Genomic DNA, 19,764 nt, shown 5'->3' on the forward strand with positions numbered 1-19,764 from the left:
GAAAGTGATGCCCAACCTGATGATAACAGAATAAATGATGTAAGGAGGGAGCTGCAGACCAAGATAGGAAAAGAGGTAGTAAGGGAACACCTAGCTACTTTAAATGGATTCAAATCTCCAGGGCCTGATGAGCTGCATCCAAGGGTACTAAAGGAGCTTGTGGATGTAATTTCAGAGCCTTTGTTTATTATCTTTGAGAATTCTTGGAGAACAGGTGAGGTCCCTACAGACTGGAGGTGGGCAAATGTTGTCCCCATCTTCAAAAAGGGGGAAAGGAAGACCCAGGTAACTACCAACTGGTGAGCTTGACATCGATACCAGGGAAGGTCCTAGAACAGATAATTCAACTGTCGGTCTGTGAGCATTTAGCAAATGATGCTGTGATTACTAAAACCCAGCATAGGTTTCTCAAAAATAAGTCATGCCAGACCAATCTGATTTCTTCTTCTTCATGGAATTACAAACTTGGTGGATCAGGGAAATGTGGACATGGTGTATCTTGATTTCAGTAAGGCTTTTGACAAATCCGCCATGATATTCTTGCTGGTAAAATGTGGGTTGAACGAGGTTACCGTTAGGTGGATTCGGAAAAACTTTCTGACAGTAAGAACTGTTCAACAGTGGAACAGACTCCCACAAGAGGTGGTGGACTCTCCTTCCTTGGAGGTTTTGAAAGAGAGGTTGGATGGCCATCTGTCATGGATGCTTTAGCTGAGGTTCCTGCATTGCAGGGGGTTGGACTAGATGATCTTGGTGTCCCTTCCAACTCTAAGATTCTATGATTCTATGAATGGGTCTTTCTGCTCATCCATTCTGCACAAAGAGTGTATAGAATTTGTCCAAAAATACTAGCCTGAAATCCAGCGGTTGCTTACGTGCCTCGTGTCTAAGTCACAGCCCGGTTATTGATCTCCCCTCTTATGAGAAATTCAAGCTGTAGCTTTTGGCTCTTGCTGTCAGCTGCCCCGGAGAATGCAACAAGATACTTATTTGAAAATGGAAATAATGAATCCAAAAAGAGAGTGAACTGACTTTGTTCTTTTCCCAGCTGTACCCTGTGGAGGTGTCTAGAGAAGGAAGTATTAAAGTTACTAAAAATAATTTCAGTGCCGGGGTCGGTATTATCCTCTGGGACCACTGTAGTTTGCAGAGCTACACTGAGGCTTAACCAGGAAGGCATGGTTTTTGCCTTCCATTTCCACAGAGCCAGACGAGCTAGCATTGAGGAAATAACCAGAATGAACATGACATACATCCTTTTAGGAAATATATTTGCTCCTCATAGATGGCAATGATAACCATGACTTCATTTCAGAACTCAGTTTGGAGTGTGGATAAGGATGGACAAATCTGCCAAGTTTAGCTGTTCTCTGCTTGTCATCTTTCCAATGTAACGTTCAGTTTTCCCTATTTCCGCATCAGTTTATGATTTACTCATTTATTTTTTAAAAAAATAAATTTGCATGACAATCTGCATCTGCATTTCCCCAGGTAGCCACCCATCTGAGCTGAGTTGGAAGAGGTAATCCAGAGAAATGCCTAAACCAGGCATAGGCAAACGCCCGACTACAATTCCCATCATCCCTAGCTAACAGGAACAGTGGTCAGGGATGATGGGAATTGTAGTCCCAAACATCTGGAGCGCTGGAGTTTGCCTATGCCTGGCCTAAATCATGGGGGTGGGGGGGGGCACAGGAATCCTTCTGGCTGAATGGGTGGAGTAAAACACCAAACATTGAGAAGAAAAGTCACTATATATTTTGTTTAGACTCAGAGGGTATTTGAGGCCCTTTCTTTCAATGTCTTTATATATATATATATATATATATATATATATATATATATATATATAAAACCCAAGCTACAGGAAGTCTCCATGCTTTTTACTTCTGGGAGAGAAAACGTAAGAGGTAACATGATAGAAGTTTATAAAATTATGTGTGGCATGGAGAAAGTGGGTAGAGAAATTTTTTTTCCTCCTTCCCATAACACGAAAACCTGTAAACATCCAATGAAGACTGAATATTGGAAGATTCAGGACAGATAAAATATTCAGGACAGATAAAATTCAGGACAGTTATTTTTCCATTTGCATTTCTGACAATCAGTAGTAAAGAAAAAATACCCCCCCACACACTTTTTAAGGGACAATGTCACTGGTATAACCCACCTAGGTCAGGTTTCCCCATTCCGTTTCTGGGTCATGAGTCAATCTAGTCATGTGTAGCTTTCTGAGCTATGATCATCCTCCATGTCTCCAGATTCCTTCCCTAGATGCTTCTCTCTTTCAAAATATCACCCCCTTCTTTTTCCCCAGCAATATGCCTGACTGATGCCCTTGATTTAAGGCTCGTGTCACAGAGCAAAGAGGCATGCTTTCATGTGCCATTAATTCCTTATCACCTTTGCATTTATCTCCACTTTGGCTATTGCTCCTTCTTTGGTTCTGCTTGAACAAAAGATTCCTGGGACTTCTTCTGATTTGCAATATGACATCAAGGGGGTTTCAGTTTGGAAATCTTCCTCTTCCAGACTGGGGGCAAATGGTGGTGGGGCTGCCGTAATCACTCAACTTTGCTGCACATTCAGATAAAATAACTGGCATTCTTCACCTTGAACACAAGACAAATGATACCTTTGCCTTTAATTAGTGGAGGACATGGTTTATGCAGAGAATGGCAATTCGATCATTTGTTGTTCAGTAACACATTGAACAGCAACAAATGAGAGAAGAAAGAGTGACAGCTCAACACCCCCACCCTCAACACCCCCACCATGAAAAGATCAAAGGCACAACAAAAGCTTGTATGCACCCCAAATTATCAAACCTGATCTTTGCTTGTGGCAAAATGACGCAATCGGGTGGTTCTCAAACTTTCTAGTTGCAGAGATCCCTTTCCACATTGATGTATCTGCTACAGAACCCCTGCGGCTTGCAGAGCATGCTGGGAAAAGTTCTGGAATGTACATGCTCTGTTCATAGAAGCGTCACAGTTATGCCTATTTAGCCTCAGCTGCTTTCTGTATGCATTATAAGGAATGATCAGTAATGAAGACCAGCAGTCTTTCAACAGTTTGTCCACCATTACTGATATTTTCATTGCAGAGCTCTCAAAGAACCCAGTGGTTCCTGGAATAGAATTTAAAGCCCATTGCTCTAATACAGAAAATGCCCCACCAAATATGTATCCTGGGTTGCCACAATTACACCAGTCACCTACTTGAGGATGTTTAAAGTGGTGGTGCTGATGAAGGGGTAGAGATGCACCCTACAACCCTATGCAATATCACAGGTGATTCAGATGCAAACTCATGTCATACGCAGTCATAAGGTTTAATCTGTTCTTGGTCTTCCTGCCTTCCACCCCACCAGTTCCAATTGGCACCAGTCACAAATGGATTTAAGGGAGTTTAAAATTCAACAAATTATGCACGGCATGGAGAAAGTGGATAGAAAAACCCCTCCTGCCCCCATAACATTAGAAGTAAGGCACATCCAATGAAGCTGAAAGTTAGAAGATTCAGGACAGATTAAAGAAGGTCCTTCTTCAGGCAGTGCATAGTTAGGAACTCACTCCCACAGGAGGCAATAATGGCCACCAACTTGGATGGCTTTAAAAGAGGGTTAGATAAACCCATGGAGGGTGAGGCTATCAATGGCTGCTAGCCATCATGACCTCGCTCTGCCTCCACAGTTAAAGGCAGAAATGCTTCTGAATACCACTTGCTGGAAACCACAGGCGTGGAGAGTGTTGTTATGCTCAGACCCTGTTTCTGGGCTTCCCATCCAGGCATCTGCTTGGCCACTGTGAGAACACAATGCTAGACTAGATGTACCATGGGCCTTATCCTGCAGGGCTCTTCTTACACCCTTCAACTCACAGAAGCCACAACTGTGGCTCTGACTGTCAGGGCCTCTCTGGGGCCTCAGGAAGAGGAGGTTCTTTCCCACCATCTGTTTCTTCAGACCCATTTTACTGGAGAGGCTTCCATGGCAAAGCACATTGCTGCCAGCTGTCCAGCGTTTGCAGAACTTCCCTTCATGTCTAAGACCAGCAGTTAGAAAAGACAATCCAAGTGAGTCTGACCAGAAAAAGGCAGCAATGCTGGGAGATTTCAAAGTGGATGGAAGAGTGATCAACCACTGGGGGTGTTTCTCTTCACAAGGAGAGGGTGGGGTGTGTGGTTCAGCAGAGCTCCCCCATCTCCTCTCAGAAGGTACTTGCAGAAGAGACCGAAATAACTTTCTGCAGGAGCTATTGGGTGATAATGGCTGGCAGTTACTGCAGGCTTGCCTTGGATCTGAACCACTGACCTGATAGATTAAAGGCCTCAAATCCCATTACAAGCTCCCGCTCCAGCAGGAGGATGAAGGGATCCTATCACCTTTGGAATTACTGACTGCAAAGAGCCGGTTCCGCTCCTCACACTTCTACTTGGGTTCAGTGATCAAGTTCACGAAGGAAATGAATGAGTCAAGCTGAAAGGGGCGACTCGGCTGTTCCTAAATGTTTACTGCAGAGAAATGCTGCAAGAGTGCCGCTCATTCCAATTAAGCTTAAACAGCTTGGCTCAAGGGAAGGAATGGCTAGTGGCACACAGCCTAGGGCTATTTCCCAAACCCAGCTCAGCCGTATAAGAAGAATTTCATCCATTTCCAATACAGCAGTGGGCGGGGGGGGGGGGGAGACCTTTTACAGTATTCCCTATTGCACAACTTTCCAGGGGCGACATGCCAGTGGTGGGAGGGGCCACAGGGGTGACTACAGGATGCTACAGTCAAGAGATTTCTACATACAGACCTTTCAAATACAGGGCCATTTCTTGTGAGTTCTTAGCTCTTCAGTCCAGAAGACAATGCTAGATTTGGATTTGGGATGGGCAAACCCGTCTTATTTCAGTTTCTCATTTTTCCGGTCTTAAATCCTGTACTCCACATTTCCACATCAGTTTGACTTTAAAAAAAAATCTCATGGAAATTAATATACATGTTTGCATGCAATTTCCCCTAATATACAGCATTTACAAACCCATTTTCCATAACATAATGCATTTTTATGAGTTTTTTTTTAAAAAAACCAACACATGCACATATTCCTCAAATACTTGCATTTTTGTACACACTACTTGGCTGGAGAACCTATGCTGCAAAATTCAGAGAAGTATGGCTCTGCTTCAGTTTGTGCATGCTTTCGCAAAGTGCGAATTAGGTAAGTTCCCATTTAAATGAAAGTTGAATCAAATTTATTCCCCATTCTTAATTTGGACCCAAATATCCATACTGCATGCTTTCCCTCCTTCCTTCTTCTCACCTCTGCCATGTTCAGACTAGCCAGCAGAATTTCGTTTAAGAATAAATGAACAAATGTTACGCCAAGCATTGAGAGGTCTTATTGGAGAGAACATTATATCTTCAAAGATAGAGCTCATATGTAGGTGCGGAACAATTGGTCTTTAGGTTGAGTTTAAGTAGCTGAAAACTTTCATCCTCAAACAGGGATAAAATGGAAAGCAACATTTATAGATGCATGGACCTTTTGGGGAGTCTGAATCACTTCTTGAGTAGGTAGAAGAAAGTCTGATCAAAATAATTTGCACACATACACACCAGCACATTTCAACCTCTATACTGCTTAAGAGCTGCCTTGGGAGTGTAGCCTGACAACATTCATTTTAGGTTGCCTGCTTTTATGTGAAATTGAGATGAGGACAAAGAATACTATTAGAAACTAATTTTTCCTAACTCTCTCATGAGGTTTTAATGTGGCCAGGTTTCTGCCTGCACACAAGAAAGTGTATTTCAGTCAATAAAAAATTGGTGTGAAAGTGAAAATCATCATCTGAGGAGCTCAGTAGATAGTGGGATGGTGAACATGGACAGACTAATGCATTTTATTTTTTTAGATGGCCATGCTTAGCATCAATGTCTGTTTGTCACTGTTTAATGAAATCAGTGCACAAGATCACACACCTGTAGTGGTGTCAGCTGAATGAGCAAAACCTCCTGGAGTTGAACTCGGAGCCAAACATATGCCACACAGCACATACCGGTAGTTAAAGAGGAGACAGTGATGGGCAAAAATTTGCAGCAGGGCTAGTGAGGGGTGTGATCTTGGTGTATGTTGCAAAAGGAGAGTCCTGTGGGCTGGATAGAGGCGTCTGGAGGGTCACATTTGGGCAAAGGTGAAAGTAGCAAGTGGTAGGGAGGGATTCAGAAGTTCACCTCTGGCTCAGAACAAAAACCGAACCAATTTTGGGGCTTGGATAACTCATTTTGGTGGACTTTAATGACCCCCTGCAGTTTGTTTGTTTTTTGCACCTGGCGCTGGCATTTCCAGTGTCAGCTGAACAGGTGAGATCCACACAATCTGCTGCTGTGGTTGCAAGAAATATCCTACAGGGTGGGATCACACCGCAGAAAGCAGGCTTGGATCCTCATATCACCAAAAGGTTATGTTAATTTTTATTTTTATTTTTTAAAAAGAAATCTAGCCTTTTCCTCATCTTTAACTACTCTGAATATATTAAGGGGTAAAGCATTCACATTACATGCGTGACTCCATCGTACCACGCTAATTGCTGGGGTATTGCCACTGAAATTGATGGAAAATGGCAGGAGCCCCAGTGAGTGATCTGAATATAAAATGAATCTTCCGGAACATTGGCCCTTAAAGTGTAGCTGAGCAATAAACAAATACATCCACCAGAATCCTTTAGATGCAGGAGATAAATATAAACCTTATTTAATAGTTTCACAGCCGTTCCTAATGGCTGCTGCTGCAGCGGTAATGACTCAGAAAAATGGACAACGTTTGCATACTTCCATGCCCTCCCTGCATAACTCTTCTATGGTAACACTGAAAGGCAAACTGGCATAAAAGCTTTTAAAAGTCCATTGAGAGCAAAAAGGAGTCATTGTTAACATGATTAAAAACATGAATATTGTCTGGAAAGTATGATTAGGCAAGAAGGGACCCATCCATTTGGGCTCTCAGACAGGGATAGGTTTTTATGAGAGCAGTGTGGTTTGAGAGAAGTTACACTTCTGACAGAAGACTGACATATTTCTTTTGTCTAACAATTACTTCTGAAATAATGTAAAAACCTACAACACCTGCTTAGTGCCATGGCCCTGGGGTGAAGCTCCCCACCTTCAGGGGATAAGGCTGGGGATTCAGAATGAAAGGGGGAATTTGCTTCAGATGTACATAACCAGTGAGGCAATTGATTGATTAACTCCAGCTGCAAAAAGCCAAAGGTGATGACCATCTTTGCTGCAAGTCCATCAATACAGACTCTTCGCATGGAGTGTTGTTTAGCATTTTTTGTTGTGGTCAAGATTTAATTCTGGATATATTAATTTTGCTGTTATTGATATTACTTTTTTGAATCTCTGTTTTTAAACCTCCTTATGACTTATATGGGGATTGTTTAATTTTGTTGTGTACATTCCAATATGTTTTTATTGATTGGCTATGACTACTTTTGTCATATTTTTGTAATTATGTAAATCCATTTATGTAGTAAGCTACCTAGAGAATAGTTTTAGCTATGGAAAAGTGGCATGATGAGGAGCATTTGTGCAAGAACCCTAACCCTTGCGTCAGTGCCTCTCCAGATCAAGGGTGCAGTCCTGCCCTTCTCTATCTGACAGCATTGCAGCTCAGAAGCCCTAGTGGAACCACAGTCTCTTCTGCTCTGCGGGACTCAATAACTGCTAAAGCAGACTGGACTCCTTTGAATGAAGAGACTCCTGACACCGAAGGCAGAGCTAGTAACTGAGATAGATCTGCAGCTCCCATTTAAGGCTCATTTGGAGGACGACTGGTGCTGAAACAACATCAGGGATTTGCTTTCTATGGAGTCTCTCCAGCCTGAGCACTGCATGGAGCTGTCCGTGGTACAAATGAAGTCTTGCTTCTGTACTGCTGAGAGCATTGCTAAAAAGGGAACAATTTGCATCAGTGAAAGTGGGAATGTTATTATTATTTAATTATTATTTATCGGATTCATGTGTCACCTCTGCAGGAAACTGTAGGCGCCTTACAAAAATGTATAGAATCACAAATACCATAAATTTAAAGGCACCACCGGATCTCAAAGCAGCCCAACCCCTCTGTTATAAATACAATACATAGAAGAAGATTGTTCCTGGCACAATAAGAAAAATAGCAACCCCGATAGTACAGTGTAGGGGTTAGAATGCTGGACAAGGACTCGGGAGACCAAGGTTCAAATCCCTACTCAGCCATTATGCCCACTCAGTGACCTTGTACCTCTCAACCCCTAATCAATGGCACAGGGCCATTGTGAGGATAAAATGGGGGAGAACTATGTATGCCATCCTTGACATGCCTGGAGGTAAGGTGGAATATAAATGCACAAATAAATAAAAAAATAAAAAAATACAATCAGCTAAGAGGATTATGTTAATTCTAAAATCTTAAAAACTGTGATGAATAGTCTAGTCAGATACAAACCATGAATTGTAATATTGTGAGGGGGCTGGAGCAGGGGTCTCCTCAGAACTCTCAGCACCCAAAAAGAGCTACAGTTCCCATGATTCTTTGGGGGAAGCTATGACAGTTCAAAGTGGTATGATACTGCTTTGAATGTATAGCGTGGATGAGCTCTGTAAACATAGGGTGAATCTGGGAGCCATCACTCCAGTTTTCAGTGTTTGTTGCCTTTTGCGGTGGTGGTGAGCACAACTATTTTAACAACAATCCCACAACTGCCTGTGGTGACTGTGGTCTTGGAAGAAGTAGGGGCTTCATAAAACCATAGAGCTGTAGAGTTGGAAGTGTCTGCAATGGTAATGTAGTCCAATCCCTTCAATGCAGGAATCCCAGCTAAAGAATTCCTGATAGATGGCCATCCAACCTCTGTTTAAAAACTTCCAGTGAAGGAGAGTCTGCCACCTTCTGAGGTAGTCCGTTCCACTGTTGAACAGATCTTTCCACCAGAAAGTTCTTCCTCATGTTAGTTGAAATCTTCCTTCTTTTGATTTGAATCCATTGGTCCTACTCTCTGGAACTGGAGAAAATAAGCTTACTCCTTCCTGCATATGACAGCTCTTCAGATATTTGTAGATGGCTATCACATCACCTTTCAGTCTTTATTTATCCAGGCTAAATATCCCAAACTATCTCAACAATTCCTCATAAGGCTTGGCCTCTAGAATCTTCATGAAAAAACTACCTTATTTGCATTTCCCAACACAATACAGAAACTGGAATACAGTAATCCTTTGGAATTTACATTTCTCCTAATTTTGTGACGCAGTTCTCTAACCATTAAAAAGGGTGCAAAATGCATAAACAGTATGAGGGCAAAGTGTGCATAAAATGCATATATGTGGAAATCTATAAAATGCCTTATATTAGGAGAAATTGCTTTGCAAAAAAAGTGCATATCAGTCAAAACTACATAAAAATGTACATTAGGAGATATGTGAATTGAAATGCTGCTGAATATTCATGAGGAATTAAAAACATAATGATTTTAAACTGATGTGGACATGTGGAGAACTGAACTTCAGATCTGAAAAATGAGGAACTGAGAAAATTCAAAATGGTCAGATTCACCCATTCATGTCTGGAAGAGACTTCAGAGAAAAGGAAAAGTCAGTTGTTTCGTAGGGGAAAGATCAAGAGAGTGGGGTGTCTGTGGTCTGGATACAGTCCTCCTTGTGGAATGGAGAGTTGATGCAACGGCTGCTGGTTCCTTAACAGGGCTGCACAAGATCTGCCCAGGTTTCTGTGAGCACGTTGAGTCAGGCACATGCTTGACACATCGCTGCAGTGTGCGGAAAATAACATTCTTGCCATTAAAAGCCAGATGGGTGGGAGGAAAAACAAAACCCACATGAAAGAAAGCAGCGAAAACAAACAGGTGATGGGGGCTGATTAATGCTGAAAAGGGAATGGTGGGATAATGGCGCTCAGCTCATTTGGAGCCTCTCAAAAGAAGCCCATTTTTCTCCATCATGCGTGCATCTTCTTCCATTTGCAATACAATTTGTTATATTTTTTCATGGTTGTCTTGCTTATTATCCATGGTGCTTGCTTTGAAAGCAAAGAAATGTTTGGGTGAAATAATTCAACGCTCAGGATTTGTGCCATGTTGCTTAAATACATTGCGCTGCTGTTTCTGAGAATGTGGGAGGGATGACAGAGGATGGCTATCAAACCTTCAAACATGGAGAAAACCAGCCCAACAGAAATAAAGATTCTAGTCTAGTTTATCTCCCTGCTGGGATGCGAGGAGTTTGGAAATCGAAGTGAACAGCTTTTTCATGGGAAGGAGTGTTGGGCTAGGACCAGGGAGGTCCAGTCAATATCTCTTAGCCTAGCCTACCTCACAGGGTTGCCGAGAAGAAAGAGGGAGGAACTATTTACATGGCTTTAAGGTTTCGGGTGGAAGGGAGGAGCAACAATGGAGTAAATAACTAAGAAACCCTTCTAAATTGCCTGCCAAGTTACTGAGGGTTACACCTCATACACTTGGAGATAGGAAAAGCAAAAGCACTAACAGGACACCAGCCAAGAAAACAGTGCAAAAAAGAAATACCTTTCCCCACCCAAATGTAACAGCCAATCAGCCTCTTATCATGTGCACCCCTCCCACCACCCCAAAAATGCATCACAGAATCTACTTACAGTTAAACCCCCTTTTCTGGCTGCCTCAAACCAGAGCGTGGCTTAGACTTAATCTATTAGGAGATATAATAGACAAATCTCCAAACGCTAAAGACATCACTTCCAAACATCATTACAGATAACTTTATTATTATTCATGGCTTTGTAAATATGCCCATTAAAAGGCAGCCGGGGAATTTTGATTTGATGTAAATACTGTAATTATTTTTTTGAAATTCTTACAGGTTTGCCCAATGAGCTGTCCACGTTCTCTAGTTTTTCTTCCTAAGAAGCAGCCTGTGTGGAAGGCTGCAGTTAAAGGTGCAGGAGCAGGGCCAGTGCAAAGAGGTGGCAACCCTGGTGACCTCTTTGATGTCTGAAAGAGGCAAGCCGGGTTGGGGGACCTTTTTCAGTTCAGTTCTCCAATGGGCAACTTTCTCGGGGCCACAGGACTGTGCTGGGCGATGCAACAGGTGTGACTTTTTTCCCCTAAATAAGTATGTTTTTAAAAATATGCATGTATTCATTTAACAACATTTTTATATTGCTTGGTTGTAAGTAGAGCCTTGAAGGAAGTGATCCTGTGGCCTGATCTGCCAGAAGGAGCATCTTGGGGTGCAGTGGATCTCCAGCTCAGATGGCTGATTCCTGGCTCAGCTGAAGACATGCCAATGTATCTTGCTTGTCCAGAGTAAGCCCCCAAAGAAGGGGAATTCAGGGGACGTGGTGGGACTGGGGGGGGGGAGGTTTGAGGGAACTTAGGCTGGATCCTAAGCGCATTCAGATCAGTCACGTGACCCAGCAACCCAACACATAACACAGTTTTAAAGGCTTGTTTCCCCTCTGCCTGGCAGAGCAGCAGCCGCCACCACCCCGCTACTGTATCAGGCTTATTGTATTTTTTATCCAACCTTTTCCTCTAAGGAAAACATGCTGTTTCCCCATCTCATTTAATTCCCACAACCACTCTGCAAGATAGGTTAGATTGGGAAGCAGTGACTGGCCCAAGGCCACCCAGCTGAGTGGAGATTTGAGCCCTTGTCTCCCAGGTCTCAGCCCAACACTCTCTAATCTAAACACTACACCCTGCTGGCTCTGGTTTGCATCTAGTGTAACTTTACCCTGGCTTAATTCACAGCGGCGTGCTTTATGCCAGCTTCTTGTGCATTGAATTGCTCCCTAAGTGGTTTACCAAAAATAAAATAAAATAAAATTATATTGCAATGTAATCACGTACTCATATATGTTCTTTCTTTACAAAAAGTCTTTAATGCCTTTGTTTTCTTTATAAGCTGCTTTAACATTTCTACAATATTGTACTTTTAGTTTCCTCAAAGTATAGCCATCTTTCATGCCGCTAGTATAACATGTTTAGCTATAAGCTGTTAAATTAGCTTCTGAGTATTGTTTTCCACAATGTTGTATGAATTGATTTTTTTTGGGTATTTACTTATTGACGTTACGATTGTTTCTAATGTTCCTAACATGCTTTTCTTTTCGAACTGTTATTGTTCATCTACTATGTTGCAAGTTGTTTTGGGCACAATCTTGTGGGAAAGTGGGCTATGAATAAACAGATGATGATGATGATGATGATGATGACGACGAGGAATGTAATATGAATCAATTGGTGTGAGCTAGGAATGAATCTTTAGCATAAAAAAAGAGCACCCAGCTTTAAAAAAGAAGCAACACCAGCTTCCTCTCAAAGCCTGGTATTCCTAACAATGCAAAACAAAACTGGCTGGAGGTACAGGTTCAGAACTCCCAGGAACTGTGCTTAGCCAGGCTGCTGCAAGACTGGGACACAACTGGTGGCAAGAGACCAGTAGTATAGTGGCAAATTTAGCAGGATCCCCTCCTGATCATCACAGACGCACCCCTCATAGCCATACCCATTCACCTTATAATTACACAATAAAAATAATCAGGAGTACATTGCAGTGATCAGTGCAAACCTCCACGTGTCGCCTTTCAGTTGATCTTATATTTTCTGTGCACAAACACGGGCGAATGGTGTGCTCAAATATCTTCTTTCAGAGTTGGGTTGTGGTTGTGCTTTCCTTGAAATTCAACTGTACGTCCAGAACTTGCACACCGTTCTCTTGAAAGTGAAGCACCTTGAGCTTCCAGTGTTCCCACATGCTTTCTCCAGAGTGACCCTAGGAGCCAACCCTCACTGGCTGACTCACTCTGATTGGCTCCAATTAGAACAAAGAGTGAGATGACCTTTTTCTTAGTGGCTAAAAAAAGCTCCCCTTTCATGGGTCTTGGATTCCCTCCCACTGCCCGGGATGCTGGACCACTACACCTCTGTATAGAACTAATATCACTCTGTGAACAAGATAACAAAGCATGTGACTTAGAAACACATGAACAAGTCATCCCATGATGGCTAGTGTGTGTGTGATGGGGGAAGTGCATGAGCCTAGGCAACATCTCTTGGGCAAGATGTGTGTGTATGGGGGGGGGGCTATGTATCCACTGGGAGCTGCATGACATATTTGATGCCATGGCCTCACTCTTCCTTCTCCTAGGCTGGCAGTCAAAGCCCCTGTTCCTGGCAGGGATGGGCAATTTTAGTTTCTCTCAGTTTCTCATTTTTCCCACCTGAAATTCACTTCCTCACATTTCTGCAGTCATTTGTGTGAATCTATTTTAATAAACAGTAATGTATGAAGTGTTGACTCCTATACACATATTTGCAAGCAATTTCCCCTATTATAACACATTTTTGGTGCTATTTTCAATAATAGATGCATTTTCACTCACACTTTCCCCTAATATATGCATTTCTGTACACATCTGGTGATTGGATTACAAAATTCAGAGAAGGATTTTGAAGGATAGCTGGGTTCATGTATTTGTTCAAGAAGTGCAAATTAGTTCATTTCTTATTAAAACATAAACAAAATCAAATTTCTTCCCCAGCTCTAATCCCTGGTACCCTTGCCTAATCTCTGAAGATAAAGGACACAGCATAGGGCCTCCACCTTGGAGAGGACAGACTTTTTGAACACCATTTAAAGCTCTCATTTGTGGAGGTTTTGGTTGCCACCATGGCTTTATGCCGTTAGCTGCTGGGTGATAGGCAGAAACCCAACAGGTGTAACTATCAGCACTCCACCTGCTGATCTCCCTCCCCCCTCAACCCGCTGTTTGCCAATCAACAAAATTTAGTTGTAGCCTGCTGTGAAGTTGCAGGCAAGAAATGTTTAAAATAAATGTATATCACACTGACTGAGCTGTTCTGCCCAGAGAGGGAGGGAGTGGAAATCCAAAGTGATGTGCATATTTTGCTTCGCCTTCCACCGTGAAATTTTCAGCTCAAATCCTGAAAATTAGGAATTGCTTAGTAAATATTGTGTCAGCCTGGTTTCATGGAGAGCCATCTTTGCAGAGCTGTGTGTGTCTCTGTTTGTATGTCTGTGCCGCAACAGAGGGACACTGTGATATGAATGACTCTCCCATTTCCTTTGAAGCACACCCAGTCCCACAGCTGTCAGAACAATATGAAATGAATCTCGAAAGGAACACAGAGAAGGCGTCACAAACTCTCTTTTCTGTAAAATGTGACACTTTCCCTTCCAGGAGACTCCCTTCCAGCATGTTCAGTTCTCAGTCACCCATCTCACATTAAACAAGGGAAGCTTTTCCTGGAAGGAGAGTCTCACCCACTTAATTGCTGTGTGCCAGGCTGCCATTATAGCCACAGGAGCAGAGACAGAATTATTATTATTTTTTTTTGAGGGGGATTTATTCCAGCCCCCAACATGCAGAATCTGCTTTACTGGATCTGGAGCCAGCTGTGTTGGGGACTTTTTAGTTTAGAGAAAAGGTAACATGATACAAGTTTACAAAATTACTTGTGTCATGAAGAAAGTGGACAGATAAAAGTTTTTCTCCCTTTCTCATAACACTAGAAAGCATGGGCATCCAATGAAGCTGGAAGTTGGAAGATTCAGGACAGATAAGAGAAAGGACTTATTCATGCAGTGCATAATTAAACAACGGAACGCACTTCCACTGGAGGAACTGATGGTTATCGACCTAGATGCTTTAAAAGAAGGTTAGACAAATTCGTGGAGGAGAGAGCTATTGATGGCTACTTAGCCACGATGGCTATTTTCTACCACCACTGCTGGAGGCAGTAATGCTTCTGAATATCAGCTGCTGGAAACCACAGGAGGGGAGAGTGTGCTTATTGTGCTCAAATCTTGTTTATGGGTTTCCCACAAGCATTTGGTTGGCCACTATGAAAGCAGGACGCTAGGCTAGATGATCCATTGGCCTGATGCAGCAAACTCTTCTCATGTTCAGAGGCCAGGGCCCCTGCCTGCTCATGCCTTCAGCTGACCAGTTGCATGTCAGGAGAGGTGCATTGCTACAGCAGCCATGGCGTGGCTGTGGAGCATTATTGCAGTCAAACCAACAATTCATGTTTTGCTAGATAGGCAGATAAAGGGACTGAGGCTTACAGAACTTTCCTGTAAAATTTGCTAGAGAGCTCTGTGAGAGCACTTCCTTTGTCTGCCTCAGCAGGAAGCTGTAACACTACAAACTTCATTCCTGCCTGGGCACTGCTCTCTCTTTAGCTTGCTTCCAAGCTGACCACATGTGCATGTGTGAGCTCTGCAGCTCAGACACCATTTTGAACTTAGATTTTGTACTTTTGTAACTTAGATAGTGTTAACCTACCTTCATTTTGCTACTGTAAGTAAATACTACTTTTAATTCTTCACAATCCCCTCTCATGGATGGATTATGGGCACATTCTCCATGAGGCCTGGTGAATGTGAATGTGCTAAGGGGCCAGCTGCTCAGTTTACACTGCATAATTCTATAACATTGTTGTTTAGTCATTTAGTCATGCCCGACTCTTTGTGACCCCATGGTCACGCCAGGCACTCCTGTCTTCCACTGCCTCCTGCAGTTTGGTCAAACTCATGCAGGTAGCTTCGAGAACACTGTCCAACCATCATGTCCTCTGTCGTCCCCTTCTCCTTGTGCCCTCCATCTTTCCCAACATCAGGGTGTTTTCCAGGGAGTCTTCTCTTCTCACGAGGTGGCCAAAGTATTGGAGCCTCAGCTTCACGATCTGTCCTTCCAGTGAGCACTCAGGGCTGATTTCCTTCAGAATGGATAGGTTTGATCTTCTCGCTATCCATGGGACTCTCAAGAGTCTCCTCCAGCACCATAATTCAAAAGCATCAATTCTTCAGTGATCAGCCTTCTTTATGGTCCAGCTCTCACTTCCTTACATCACTACTGGGAAAACCATAGCTTTAACTATATGGACCTTTGTTGGCAAGGTGATGTCTCTATAACATTAATCCCAGCCTATCATTGTTCTGTAGACTGCTTTGTCTATTGGGTGTGCTGCTCCTGGAGCTCTCTGATTTTACCAGGGTTCAGTCCTGATGGTTGTAATTCCAGATGTGGCTCAACAGCACTGACCTTATTCAACATGCTCTTTGAGCACACAAGAGTAAACTGTGCTCCTAAAGAGCTCTGCTGCATGAATACTTAATGTTCTGTTTTATTTTCTGGAAAAGATACATCTAGCCACTTCTGGAGTTGGACAGTCAGCAGTTTGAAATGCATCTCTGCTCACTGAATTATTAGATAACTATTTCAAGTGTGCAGCTTGGTTCTACTACGGGGCAAGACAATATTGCATGCACTTTTCTTGTGTCCATTCCACCTGCTTAGACAGTGAACAGGATCCTACTCTGAGGGTGGGAGAAGATTGAATGAAACAAGGCCCAAGGCAGGGAAGACAGCTAGAAAGAACTTCCAATGCCTTGTCTCTCTTGGTTTGGTGGAAAATTGAAAGAGTCTATGTTGAAAATATTTGGGTTGCAACCAGATAGTCATAATCAAATGGCTGTTGCAAACTTGCAGGCACATCCTAGTCTGCAAATCCACTACCAGGCAGAATGTTGCAACACAGCTCCTTCATACAGAGCTCACAAGAGCCTGCAAATTCCTTACTCTACAGCAGGGGTGCCAAATCCAGGGCTAGTGGGTCGGATCCACCCCACCAAGTCACTTCAGGTGAGTCACCAGCCCCCATACAAAATTTCAGCCCAGTCCTGCAATGAGGAAGTGGTGTGTGTACTGTGGATATGCACATGTAGGTTTTTGTGTGGTGTGTATGCGTGAGTGCAAGATGGTGTATAAGCTGCTGAGTCTTTATAAGTCATCAGGAGGAGTCTGGAAGCTTGAAGTCTCTCAACAGCCCCACCCTTACTCACCTGCAGCCCATCCAACCCGGTTACCTTTTGGGTTACGCATAACGTGAGCAAGTAGTTAGTCTAGAAGCTGCTTCTCCACATATATGAATGGAAAGGTAGGATATGCACTTAGCCGACCAACATATAAATAATATATTGCAACATGTCAAGCTCTGCATCAAGTCAAAATATCCAGCTGCTTTTGGATTTGACAGAGATGGCCAGCTGTCAGGCTGCAGGCTGGATCTGCCCCCGGGGGAAGTTGTTCTGGCTGCTGGCAATCCAAGCAAATTTATTCAAGGTGGGAGCACAGAGTTTATAGATGGTTTTGCTTCTACAGAAAAGAATAATATTTTCAAAGCTGTAAGACAGTGAGATGTCCCACATATTTCTTTTATTTTATTTTATAAGTGGTCTCTTGAAAAGCCAAAGGGCCCATGTCCCATCACTGTGATGCTGACCAAAGAGCCAGAAAGGGATTGGTTAGTCCTTCTATTTAGGAATGGACAAATCTATCACTTCAGTTCCCCCAGTCTTAAATTCAGTTCTGCATATTTCCACAGTCGTTTGCAAAGATTTTTAGTATAAATTTCTCCTAATGTGCTCATTTTTGTATGCACTGGATACTAAAACACACATCTTTACAAGCAATTTCCCAAAATATAAAGCATTTTAAATGATATTCCCAATAAATGTATTCTAATGTACCTTTAAAGAGATATTTTGACATCAAATTGCATTGAAAAATTCAAATAAATGCACATTTCTATGGATATTTGTGCTTCACTTGGTGTATTGGGTTTAGAAGTGCAAATTATATTGCTTCTCGTTAAAATGCAAACAGGATTAATTTCTCCTGCAGCCCTACTCCCAGGTTACTGTCCAGTGCAGCTTTTGCCAACCTGGTGAGTTCAATATGTTTTAGACCACAACTCCCATCATCCCTGACCATTGGCCATGCTGGCTGAGGCTGGTGGGAGTTGGAGTGGTGGTCCAAAATTTGGTGGGGAGCAGGTTGAAGAAGACTGGTCTGGGGAACAGGGTGGGCATCGAGGATGCAGAAGGCGAGTCCTTGGACATGAAACTCATGCAGGCAAACCTATGTGCCTTCAAATGTGGCACATAGAGGAATTAGATGCAGCTGAGCTGTGCCTCTAATGCTGACCTGCTTGCTGCCTTCACTCCATTCTGAATGGTTCATCATCCTCAGCTGTCCTCTCTCAAGTGCCTAATAGACAAAGTAGAAACCATAACAAGGGGGGAGGTCAGAATAGTTGGGTGACAAGTCAATTCAGCGACAACCGAAGGCAGGAAAATCTATAAGGTGCTTCGGGTCATAAATACAGGCTCTGAAGGCAGACTTCTCTTTGAAGTGTGATGCCAAGGAGTATAATCTCCTTAAACATGTTGCCTTTGAAACACAGAATGAGCCTTCACATCCATTTTCCCTTCCTGTAATATGAACTGAGCCATCAATGAAATGGCATTTCCCACCAAATCCTTTCTTTTTCCAGGCTACAAAAGCTATGACTATTGACTTCTTCTCTCAAGGAATTAAAAGCCACAAGTCCATGGCACAAATTTGCATAAAACATACATATGCTAATTTAGATGACTAGAGGTTATCTGGGGTGGAGGAGGTAATTTTTATATAATTGTGCAGTGTTCCCAGTTGCCCTGGAAGGAATGTGATTCTTTTTGTAAAAAAAAAAAGAAAGAACAGCATTAAAAAACAACAACGGAGGGAACAGTGCAAACTGCTCAGGGTCCCATAACAATGCCTGTGACTTTAAGGCAGGGTTGTTTTTTTTTTAGCCTGAGGGCCACAATCCCTCCTAGGCAACCTTATGAGGGCCACATGCCAGTGGTAGTAAGAGAGGAAGCCAAAAGTGAGCAGAATGTAGATTTTTACCTTTGTAAAAAGGTAAAGGTAAAGGACCCCTGACAGTTAAATCCAGTCGCGGACGACTCTGGGGTTGCAGTGCTCATCTCACTCTATAGGCCAAGGGAGCCAGCTTTGTCAGCAGACAGCTTCCGGGTCATGTGGCCAGCATGACTAAGCGGCTTCTGGCGAACCAGAGCAGCGCACGGAAATGCCGTTTCCCTTCCCGTCAGAGCGGTACCTATTTATCTACTTGTACTATTTTGGGGGGCGTGCTTTCAAACTGCTAGGTTGGCAGGAGCTGGGACCGAGCAACAGTAGCTCACCCTCCTGGTCAACCTTATGAGGGCCACATGCCAGTGGTAGGAAGAGAGGAAGGCAAAAGTGAGCGGAATGTAGATTTTTACCTTTGCAGAGTAGGTCAATTTCTTTTCTCTCATACACCCTTCTTGTACCTCTCTCCAGCCAAGCCAGAGGCATTATCAGAGTCCAAGGTCCCATTTCCAGTCAGGAAAAAACCCTCAAAGAGGCTGTAAAGTAAGACCAGTAAGGAGGTGTGTCCTAGGAAGAATCCCAAGGGCCAGATAGAGATATTTGGCCCCTGGGTTTGAAGCTCTCCATCACTGCTTTAGGAGTTGGTCTGGGAGAGGGTAATTCACACTTCTTTGAGTCATATGCAAATTTATGTCATTTGCAAATCAAATAATACTCAACTTGAGGTGGAAGTTAATGTGGTTATTGGACATTGTGGAGATCTTCTCTACTGGAGGGCCATTGTCGTAGAACAAGGCTTGTTGAACTAGCTAAGAAATTGCTGAAATAGTTCCCCTAATTTGTGGGTGAATTCAGTTCATTTTGGGGTAGATTTCTAGTTCCCTTTTGTGTTCATAAGCAGCAGGAGGCCTGGACACTTAGCTTTTCTTTTTCAAAAGTCAATTGAATCTCTGTAAAGAAAGTTAGAAGACAAAATGTGGGCTCAACATTATAAAAAGCTTACTAGGCAGGT

General features: G+C 42.9%; 1 protein-coding gene across 2 annotated transcripts in view; it reads right to left on the reverse strand.

Moving 5' to 3' along the window:
- CHST8 (carbohydrate sulfotransferase 8) overlaps positions 1–19,764 on the reverse strand; it is a 234,390-nt gene that overhangs the window by 43,393 nt on the left and 171,233 nt on the right. The window contains exon 1 of one of the 2 annotated variants that reach the window (XM_083625292.1): positions 18,042–18,155. The exons of the other annotated variant lie outside the window; for it this stretch is intronic. The gene's annotated coding sequence lies outside the window, so the exon portion shown is untranslated. Of the gene's footprint in view, positions 1–18,041; positions 18,156–19,764 lie in introns of those variants that run through there. 2 annotated transcript variants of the gene reach the window in all.

The sequence above is a fragment of the Podarcis filfolensis genome (genome assembly GCF_964270895.1).
Source record: "Podarcis filfolensis genome assembly, chromosome: 8".
Lineage (NCBI taxonomy): Eukaryota > Metazoa > Chordata > Lepidosauria > Squamata > Lacertidae > Podarcis > Podarcis filfolensis.